At 35.8% G+C, this 11,081-nt stretch overlaps 1 pseudogene; it reads left to right on the top strand.

Annotated features, from left to right (window-relative positions):
• The first annotated feature begins 4,407 nt into the window (after positions 1–4,407).
• On the top strand, positions 4,408–6,499 carry LOC125587275 (annotated as a pseudogene).
• The last annotated feature ends 4,582 nt before the right edge of the window (positions 6,500–11,081 follow it).

Below are 11,081 nucleotides of genomic sequence, written 5' to 3'. Positions count from 1 at the left end.
ACATATGCAACAACTACGCCTCCAAATCAAAAACTGGTCTAAAGGGACCAAGACAATAGATGAGTACATTCAAGGACTCACGACAAGATTTGATCAGTTAGCTCTGTTGGGGAAACCCCTTGATCATGAAGATCAGGTTGACTACATTCTCAATGGACTCCCAGAAGAATACAAGTCAACAGTGGATCAACTAGAAGGCCGTGATCTCCCACCCTCCATCATTGAGATCCATGAGAAGCTTCTCAACCGAGAAGCAAAGCTCCTGACATCTTCTACACCCTCTGCTCCACTCGCTCTCCCAATAACCGCAAACACTGCCACAACACAGCCTCAAGGACGACAGTCGCAACAATACAATCAGTCGCAAGGTCAGAGGTCGTCTCAGCCGTGGCAAAAGAATCAGCAACACCGCAACAACTACTCCCAAGACAACCGCGATAACAGCGGCACACGAGGATACCAAGGAAGGTTCCAACTCTGTGGTGTTCATGGCCACAGCGCCAAGCGATGCAATCAACTCTCCAACTACAAAACTCAATAGGTTCTGTGTCAGAGACGCAATCATACCCTCCATGGCAACCGCGAGCTAATGTCGCCGTTGGAACTCACCACGCCTCCAACAATTGGATCATGGACAGTGAAGCCACACACCATCTGACGAGCGATCTCAACAACTTGGCTTTGCATCAGCCATACCAAGGCGATGACACAGTCCTCATTGCTGATGGTACAGGTCTCTCAATAACTCACACTGGTTCACTGTCCTTACCCTCAACCTCTCGTCCTCTAAACCTTAATACTGTCTTATGCGTTCCAAATATTCACAAAAATCTCATATCCATATCTCGTCTCTGTAAAACTAATCATGTCTTTGTCGAATTCCTTCCGTTTCACTTTCAGGTGAAGGATCTTCCGTCGGGGGCTCCGTTGCTGCGCGACAAAACTAATGGTGATCTGTATGAGTGGCCGATGAACACCCCAACCCTCACCTCCTACTTTGTTTCTTCCAAACCCATCACCACCCTAGAAGACTGGCATTTCCGTCTTGGCCACCCATCCTCATCAGTTCTCAAAAATATTGTTTACGTTTACTCTCTACCTTGTTCTAAATCTTTGTCTGAATCAGCATTATGCCCAGATTGTCCTATTAATAAGACTCACAAGCTTCCTTTTGCTCAAAACACCATAACCTCAAATCGCCCCTTACAATACATTTTCAGTGATGTCTGGTCTTCTCCCATCCTCTCCATTGATAACTATAAATACTACCTTATCTTCATAGACAATTACACTAGATACACTTGGTATTATCCACTTAAAACCAAGTCTCAAGTCCGTGACATCTTCATCCCCTTTCAAGCGCTTGTTGAAAACAAATTTCAGATAAAGATTGGAACATTATACACAGACAACGGTGGAGAGTTCATTGCACTCCGGTCACACCTATCTCAAGCGGGTGTCTCTCACATGACATCACCACCACACACACCGGAGCACAATGGCATAACCGAACGTAAGCATCGACACTTAGTCGAGACGGGTATGACGCTTCTCACACACGCAGGCATGCCAAGCTCGTACTGGACGTATGCATTTGCGACATATCTTATCAACCGTCAACCCACACCAATCCTCTCTATGGAGTCACCGTACCAAAAGTTGTTTGGGGAAACACCAAACTACAACAAGCTACGAGTCTACGGCTGCTTATGCTACCCATGGCTCAGACCGTACAACTCTAATAAGCTCCAAGACCGCTCCACTCCATGTGTCCTACTGGGATACTCTCTCACACAAAGCGCCTATCTGTGTCTCCAGAAGTCCACAGGATGCATCTATACGTCTCGTCATGTCAACTTTGATGAGAAAACCTTTCCCTTCCGATCACAAACCACCACCCCACCTGCCTCAGAAACACCATCTGCACCACCAAACCACCCACCAGTTACTATCATACCAACCTCGTCGCCACTCAACAGAGAGCCAGACACGTCGCAACAGCAACAGGGGAACCAGACGGCAGAGACTACACCAACAGTAACACAAGAGAACGTTGACTCAGATCATGATCAGCAAGCAGATACATCACCCAGAGCCAACACTCAACCTCAACCAACTCATCCTCTGCCCTCAGAAACCTCAGCTCAGCTCAGCGAAACACAAACCCTGAACCTTCACATCAACCTCAAACCACTACTCAATCAATCTCAAACCCACAAAACAACCATTCACCCCATGCAGACTCGCCGCAAAAACAACATCACCAAACCTAAAACCAAATTCTCTCTCTCAGCTGCCCTCTCCACCAACATCCCCTCTGAACCTAGGACAGTGAACTAGGCTCTCAAGGACCGCATATGGTGAGGCTCCATGTCCTCTGAACTTGATGCATATGCTCGGAACCAAACAATGGAACTGGTCCCACGACCTAACAATCGTAATGTCTATGGATGTAAGTGGCTTTACAAAAATAAATTTCATTCTAACGGGTCTCATCGTTGTTGCAAATCACGGCTTGTAGCCAAAGGATATATTCAACAATATGGCAGAGACTACACAACAACCTTCAGTCCGCTGATCAAAGCGACGACAATCAGAATTGTGCTTGATATTGCACTCTCAATGAACCGGCCGATCCAACAACTGGATGTTAATAATGCTTTCTTGCAAGGAACCTTAGAAGATGAGGTATACATGGAACAACCCCCTGGTTTCATTGATAAAGATCACCCTGATCATGTTTGCAGATTGCGAAAGGCAGTGTATGGCTTGAAACAAGCTCCCAGAGCTTGGTACATGGAGCTTAAGAATTTTCTCCTATCCATTGGGTTCCAGAACAGTCTCTCGGACACCTCCATGTTTGTGCTCAAAAAGGGAAAAGAGGTCATATATCTCCTAGTCTATGTCGATGATATCTTAATCACCGGAAGCCACAAAGCCATGATCAGTAACGTCTTAAACTTGCTGGCTGATCGCTTCTCCGTAAAAGACGCAGAGGATCTTAACTACTTCCTAGGCATAGAGGCACATCGCACAGACAAAGGACTACATCTGAATCAGAGAAAATACATCCTTGATCTCCTTCGTCGCTACAATATGATCGATGCCAAGCCTGTCACTACTACAATGGCGACCTCTCCCAAACTAACCATCAATGGAGGCTCCAGGCTCTCTGATCCAAAACCATACCATCAACTCATCGGCAGCCTGCAGTACTTACAGTTCACCCGACCAGACATTGGGTTTGCAGTAAACAGACTCTCTCAGTTCATGCACTGTCCCAATGATGAACACTTGCAAGCCGCAAAGAGAGTATTGAGATACCTTGCTGGAACAGCAACCAATGGTATCTTCTTTCACGCCAACAATCCCATGTCTCTTCACGGTTTCTCCGACGTTGACTGGACAGGAGACTCTGATGATTACGTTTCCACAAATGCTCACATCATCTACATTGGAAGAAATCTGGTTTCTTGGTCATCAAGAAAACAGAGTGGTGTCGCTAGGTCCTCCACAGAAGCTGAATACAGAGCAGTAGCCAATGCTTCCTCTGAAATTCGATGGATATGCAACCTTCTATCAGAACTCGGCATCACACTACCACGCCCACCAACACTCTTCTGCGACAACCTTGGAGCCACGTTCCTTTGTGCCAACCCGGTGTTTCACTCCAGAATGAAACATGTCGCACTCGACTTTCACTTCATCCGTGGCCAAATTCAACATGGCATGCTTCGAGTCTCTCATGTCAACATAAAAGATCAGCTCGCCGATGTCCTGACTAAACCACTGGCGAGAGCACAATTTCAGGAGCTCTGCAACAAGATTGGAGTGGCCACTGCCCCTCCATCTTGAGGGGGCATGCTAAGGATACACAATATCCTCCTCACGATCTGCAACATCAATCACACTTAAGGCCTCAATATTACATTCTCTAGTTATAGAAAGTGTAGTAAATGTGTAAACCCATGGAGCCTACTCCATCGCATTGTATAGAAGCACAAGTGTACATTACATGTTAAATTAGAAAGATCTTACACTTACATCCCACTCTCATGAGAAGCAGACAACGGCCACATGAATCTCAGCGTGCACTCAGCAGCCATCTAGAAATAAGCAGACTTTTGAGACTCCGTAATCACCGAACGTTGCCGCAACAGATGCTTCTCAAGAATCTCGACAAGGTCAAGCGTTCCCTCGGATCAAGGAATTCGAGATGTCCAGCGTAACAGAAGATAGCTGGATCTTTAAGAAATCGTTGGAGTCTCCAGTGTAACGTGGTAAGATGAAGCTCATCGTTTCAAACGTTCTCGGATCACAAGCACTCGAGCGTTCATGAGGCATCCATGCAGAGGGGCTAGAGAAGTTCTACTCAAACCTGCTTAGTAACAACGTCATCTTCAAGCAATGAGGCTTAGTAACAACATCATCTTCAAGATGCTCACGGGGAGGAGTTGTTTTTATGGTGGTCAAGCAGAGAGAGCCAGAGGTCTATTTATCCAGTCATTTACCTTGTTTAAGAAGATTTTCTTCTCAACATTGCTTCACAAGCTGCTCGAGAAGTTCTGAATCTCACTGTTCAAGAAGGATATATTGAGTGTTCTCGAGATGAAAATGCTGAGCATAAGATCACTAGGAATCATATTAAATCTTTTCTCAAAGTATATCCCATGCTTACTCTCTCTAAGAACTCAAACCAACACCACTACTAGTTACCCTGACTATAGAAACGTTCTTTACAAGTGCAGTAACTTTTCATTGCTGGCACTGACAGTGTGGGCCAAACTACACACTGGACGATGGCAGAGATCATTAACAACACTATCATACTTGAGAGATTGAGAGACGAACTTGATTGCGTGGTATAAGATCACTAGGAATCATATTCAAGAAACTGATCTACCAAACCTTCCTTGTTTGCAAGCAGTCGTCAAGGAAGGACTCAGACTCCACCCACCAGCACCTTTTTTGCTTAGGACCTTCCGAGAAGGATGCAAGATTGGTAGCTATTATGTACCGGAGAAAACAACACTTGTTGTTAATATGGTTATGCTGTGATGAGAGATCATGATTCTTGGGAACACACTCTTGAGTTTAAGCCAGAGAGCTTTCTAGCTTCTTCAGTGTTATCAGAGCAAGGGCTTTAGTACATTCCATTTGGAAGTGGACGGAGAGGCTGTCCAAGTGCTAATCTAGCTTATATCTTGATAGGAAGTGCAGTTGGTACGATGGTTCAGTGCTTTGACTGGAAAATCAAGGGAGACATGGTTAACATGGAAGAAGCTACTGGAGGAATGAACGTGACCATGGCTCATCCACTTAACTGCACTCCGGTAGGTATACCCTCAAACCTTGTGGATTCTAATTTGTAGACGGTACCAAGTTCCTAGGTTCTTGAAGATTGTTAAAAAGCTCCTAGGAGTGGTACTAGATGAAGAAATGAAGGAGTATATAAGTATCCTGGTGAGAAACTAATTGGTAGTAATGTTGTGGCACTCTGTTTCCATTTATATTTAATTGTTCTTGAGATTCTGAAATGTGCTTTCTAAATACTCAGAGTAACATCATCTATGTCTGGTTTTTTTATATTGATCCCCTTTTTTCTCCTCAGTTGACTGATAAGGGTATCATCACAAGGAATATGCAAAACCAGAGCCGGTTTATTCAGCTAATGGACCTTGTGCTCAGATTTTTTTTTCTCAATATTGTTATTATATTTTTATAAATCCAAAATTAGGGTCCTAATTATGTATGTTTTTTGATAAAACAAGGTCTTAGTTCTTTAAAGAAAATTACTGAAAAAAATGAAGGACCTAGTGCAAAAGCATCTCCACTGCATGTGTAAAGCTGGTACTGTGCAAAATCGTATCTAATAATGGACTTTGGACCTTTCATTTAGATGATATCATGATGGTTCGTTTGGACCGATTTAATAACTGGACCAAAATCAACTATATTGTTTCTCATGCCTATTTACTTGACAGGTTTGGTCGCACTCATACGCTCCAGTCAGTGAGGAGCCTCAGTTATCATAAAAAAAAAAGGAAAATTCCTTTAAAATACAGAAACTAATTTTCATTTATTAATAAAATACACAAACTATTTTGGATCCTCGTTTAGTACACGAACTAATTTTCGTTGCCTATTAAATACACAAACTTTATTAAATACATGAACTATTCTGAAATTCGCAGGTTTTACACATCGTTTTAGACGGCGTTAACTATATTTAACGGCAGTGACGACGGCGTTAGTGTTTAATTAACACGTGTTTAAATTTTGAAAATATATTTTTTTTTAAAATACACAAACTATTTTTCATTTGCTAATAAAATACACGAACTATTTTTGGATCTCCGTTTAATACACAAACTAATTTTTGTTTTCTATTACATACACAAAATTTTGAAAATTGCAGATTTAGACAATGTCAACTATGTTTAGCAGAAGTGAAGACAATATTAGTGTTTAATTGAGCATGTGGTTAAACTGTGAAGAAAAAATTTCTTAAATGTCCTCCGATATATTATATTGTTAGCTTTCTTCTCCATTACGCTTCCATAGTGGAAATTTTGTTTTTCATGAAATTTCAAAATTTTTTATCATAGTAGAAAGAATATATGTAGAACTTAATTCATAACACTAAACTTATTTATCATAGTGTAAATTTACCTTGAATCATAATCACTACTATCAAAGCGAAGAACAAGAATTAGAAATGCATAACACTAAACTAATTCCAAAATCAGAAACTCGTTTAAAATTACGTAGTTTTCTTCATCTTTTTTTACGACATGGAAATCGACTCCACGTTGAATCGATAGAATGGGAAATCAAAGTAAAGAAGAAGAAACGGAACATATTTTGGAGAATAAAAGAGGTTAGAACAGATTAGAGTGCCAAACTCGAATTGTAACTAACTCAAATTAATTTCAATTGGCTGAGGGTGAGCGTGTTTTTCACAGTTAAACAACTTGTTTAATTTAAATATTGTCTTCACTTATGCTAAACACAGTTGACATCGTTTAAATCAATGTGTAAAATCTGCAAATTTCAAAAATTTGTGTATTTAATAGAAAACAAAAATTAGTTTGTGTATTAAACGGAGATCCAAAAACAGTTCATGTATTTTATTAGCAAATGAAAAATAGTTTGTGTATTTAAAAAAAAATATTTTCAAAATTTAAACCCTTGTTAATTAAACACTAACGCCGTCGTCATTGCCGTTAAATATAGTTAACACAGTCTAAAACTATGTATAAAACCTGCGAATTTCAAAAGCTTGTATATTTAATAGGCAACTAAAATTAATTCGTGTATTAAACGGAAATCCAAAATAGTTCATGTATTTTATTAACAAATGAAAATTATTCCGTGTATTTTTAAGGAATTTTCCCTAAAAAAATTCAATGTGACAAATGGTTCATGTCACTTCTACAAAAAACAAACAGTACATGTAGGCCTTGTCCTGAAATAATTTTGGGATGAAAACAGAAACAAATTATAAGTTTAAAAGTTAAGAATAACAAGAAAAAAAAATGGTAATAAGGTCATAATATTCACAATCTCCCCCTTTTTAAAAAACATTCTTCATCACTAAAGATTTTCGTAAAAAAAGTGGCAAAAATTAACATATTTTAAACCGGGTTGGAAACAAATGCTTAATCCTTTTATAGCTTCTTCCGAGTTGGTAATGAGTTCATAATCGATTTTTTTTAATGAGGGTTTGGTCTCATGTTTCATGTACCCTCTTTGCTTAGAGTAGCAGTGGCAATAATGTTCACTGTTGAATCTCAAAGTTGATGGACTAGTTTGTGCAAATTTATAGAAAAATGTTTATTTGTGGGAGTACGTCTACTGTGTAGGACCGGCCCTGAAATTTTGGGGGCCTGTGATAATGTCTTATGTAAAATTTTTTTTTTACAGTTTAGGGGTTTGAGATTTTGGGAGCTTATGTCTATATAATTTTTTTCAAAAATTTCTGAGCCCTCTAGCAAATGTTTCCCAGAGCATTGCTCAGGGCCGGCCCTGACCGATAAAATTCATTTTCATTTTGAAGATAAATATTTGAAAAGACTCAAAACTTTTATAACTTTTAACTTTATCAACTTCGAGTAATAGATATTTGTGACAGACAAATGTTCCACGCAAGTGAAGATTCAACTTCGCACAGAAGAAACAATTGAGTGTACAGATTCAAAACCTATATGAAGAAGGAAAGATAGTTGTAGCCGAGATAAGGTACACGCAAGTTACTAAGTTGTGTAAAAGTTATAGACACATGCGAGTGCTTACCTAAGTTTTTTGTTTTCGTTATAGAATGCTGACCTTATCGAATTACTAGCAGTTTAAATGTAACCGTATGATTACGGATAACTGGATAAGAGTAGTTACGTAGTTGTTTACTCGTGTCTTAATTTGGAACTCTGGTTACAAAGAGACAAGTGGTAATTACAGGATTCTAATCCAAACCAAAGTCATCTGGTTTCTAAGCAAGGCCGTCTAGCTCCGTTGGTAGAGTGCAAGTGTCTGTTAAAACTCTCAACAGCCTTATTTGAAGCTATTTGCATGGGCTAATTTACTTGCGGTTGATTATGGAAATGATTTAAATCTCTTTACACCGATAAAAATCTACATTTGTTTGGCACAATATGCTTTGATTAGGAATTTTTTTTAGTGAAATAAGAATGTTTTCTTAAAAGGAAAATTCAGATTTTGAAACTAATATAAATACAGGTTTAATGGATTGTAAATTATTTATTCATATAATCAATATACAAATTCTAAACACGTATTTGCCTCAATTGTATTTTACTAAGGATCTGACTGGTTGAAACGATGTGGTTGCTGTTGTGAAAGTTTGGGAATGTGGATGGTTGCGGTTTATAGCGTTAATAAGTAATTTGTACGACTGATACATCAGTTAGAAATTAGTGCGTTTGCAAAATATTTTTGACTGGTTGATTATGAAAAATTGCAGTGATTTAATAATAAATTACTAATATTAACACATTATAACATACTGAACATATAATAATATAAAAACATACTACAATAAAATTTCTATAAATTAATACTCGATAAATTATTAATCTCTATAAAGTAATAAATTTCGTCGGTCCCAACTTGGACCGGTGTAAAATATGACACAAATCGATAAAATAATAAGATATAATATTTTTAAAACTCCCATGTAAATATATAGTCCAATGTAATAATTGCTTTTTTAAACTCCCATGTAAATATATAGTCCTTGTGGACAAAAAAATAAATATTGTCCCATTAAAATCATAAATTAATAACATATCTCTATATATATTTTATATAAGTACAAACTAAACATTACATTGTTGGTTTTATATTCACAATGAAAATACTTTTATTTTTCTTTATATTTTAATATATTTTGATAATATTTAGTAAAATTAGATCGAAACCACATAACAATTCTATGAAACATAAAAATATACACCAAGTAAGATAAAAAAATAATATGAAACTCAAATTTTTAAAATTTAAATAATTTATATATGGTAAAATCAAATATTTTCTTATTTTATTAATAAAAATATTCAAAAATAGAAAAAAAAATGTAAAAAAGAAATTTTTTGTAAATTAATATATCTATAAATTAAAATTTTTTTAAAGTCCCAACATTACTAATTTATAGAGGTTCTACTGCATTATGATAAAAGATAATAATAATTAGTAAAATATAATAATTATTAAAAAATATAATAATAATTAATAATAATATTAGATTTTTTGTAGTTTAATGAAAGTTATAATTTCAATAAGATTTGCTTAACGATTTATATTAGAACTTTTAAAATAATATTTTGTTTCATTTATGTATGTATATATATATATTATTTGAAAAATTCCCTAGGATAACTATTTTTTTTAGTTCTTGTCACAAAAATAGCCCTCAATGAGAAAAAATGACCAAAAGAAGTCTTATTAAAAAGTAAAAATACATTTAAACCCTAGGGTTAACTAATCTATAATTAGGGTTTAGAGTTAACGGGTGGAGTTTTAAGGAAAGAGTTTCAAATTTTAAAAAATAAAAAAATAATTTTAAAATTTTCAAAATAAAAGGGGCTACTTTGTCATTTCCTTATTAAAAGTTATTTTGTGACAAAACTTAAAAATAGCTATTTGAGAGAATTGTCCTATATATTTTTATATATGTATATATATTAATGTTTAAAATTATAGTGAATAATTTTGGTTTATAGTTTTATAAAATAAATTGTGATACTGTTAGTGAATTTAAATTAGTATATATATGGGCAATTATCTCAAATTGACCTTTTTAAGTTTTTTGTCACAAAATAGACCTCAAAAAATAAAATGACCAAAATAGACTTTTTTATTTTAAATTTTTTAATATTTTTATAGTTTTCAAAATTTGAAATAATACCCCCAAAACCCCACCCCTTAAATATAAACCCTAAATCATAAACCCTAAACCCTAAATTCTAAATCATAAACCCAAAAACACACCCCTTAATAAAACATTTTGGTTATTTTGATGCTTGGATCTATATTTGTGATAAAAACTTTTTAGGTCTATCATAGGGAATTTCTCTCTTTATATATATATATATAAAATATTTTAATTTTAACATTTAAATTGAAAAAATTAAAATATTTTTTATATTTATTTATCCACCCGCAACCAGGGGGATCCATAAAAAATATTGGTATGTGGCACAAATAATTTTTTTTAAACGAAATATCTAAACTAATTGTTTACTAATACTTCATTTGTTTCAAAATATATGAAGTTTATGTTAATGCATAATTATTAAAATTTTGATTTTAACCTAAAAAGTATCTTAAAATACATATTAAAAATTATTTAATCAATTACAAAATAAACTAGAAAATATTATTGGTGAAAAAGTTTTTTACAAAGTTAAAAATTATATTAAAATATGAAATCATCATATATTTTGAATCACCAAAAACTTTCTTAATTAAAGATCATCTATTATGAAACGGATGTAATATATTTTAGAATGTGATTATGGAACAATATCGTTTTGTTAGCGCACAAAAAAATTAGCTTTCAAACT

This window comes from Brassica napus, chromosome C5 (assembly GCF_020379485.1).
Source record: "Brassica napus cultivar Da-Ae chromosome C5, Da-Ae, whole genome shotgun sequence".
Lineage (NCBI taxonomy): Eukaryota > Viridiplantae > Streptophyta > Magnoliopsida > Brassicales > Brassicaceae > Brassica > Brassica napus.
The sequence above is the reverse complement of the archived record's forward strand: the minus strand, read 5'-3'. Positions and strand labels throughout refer to the sequence as shown.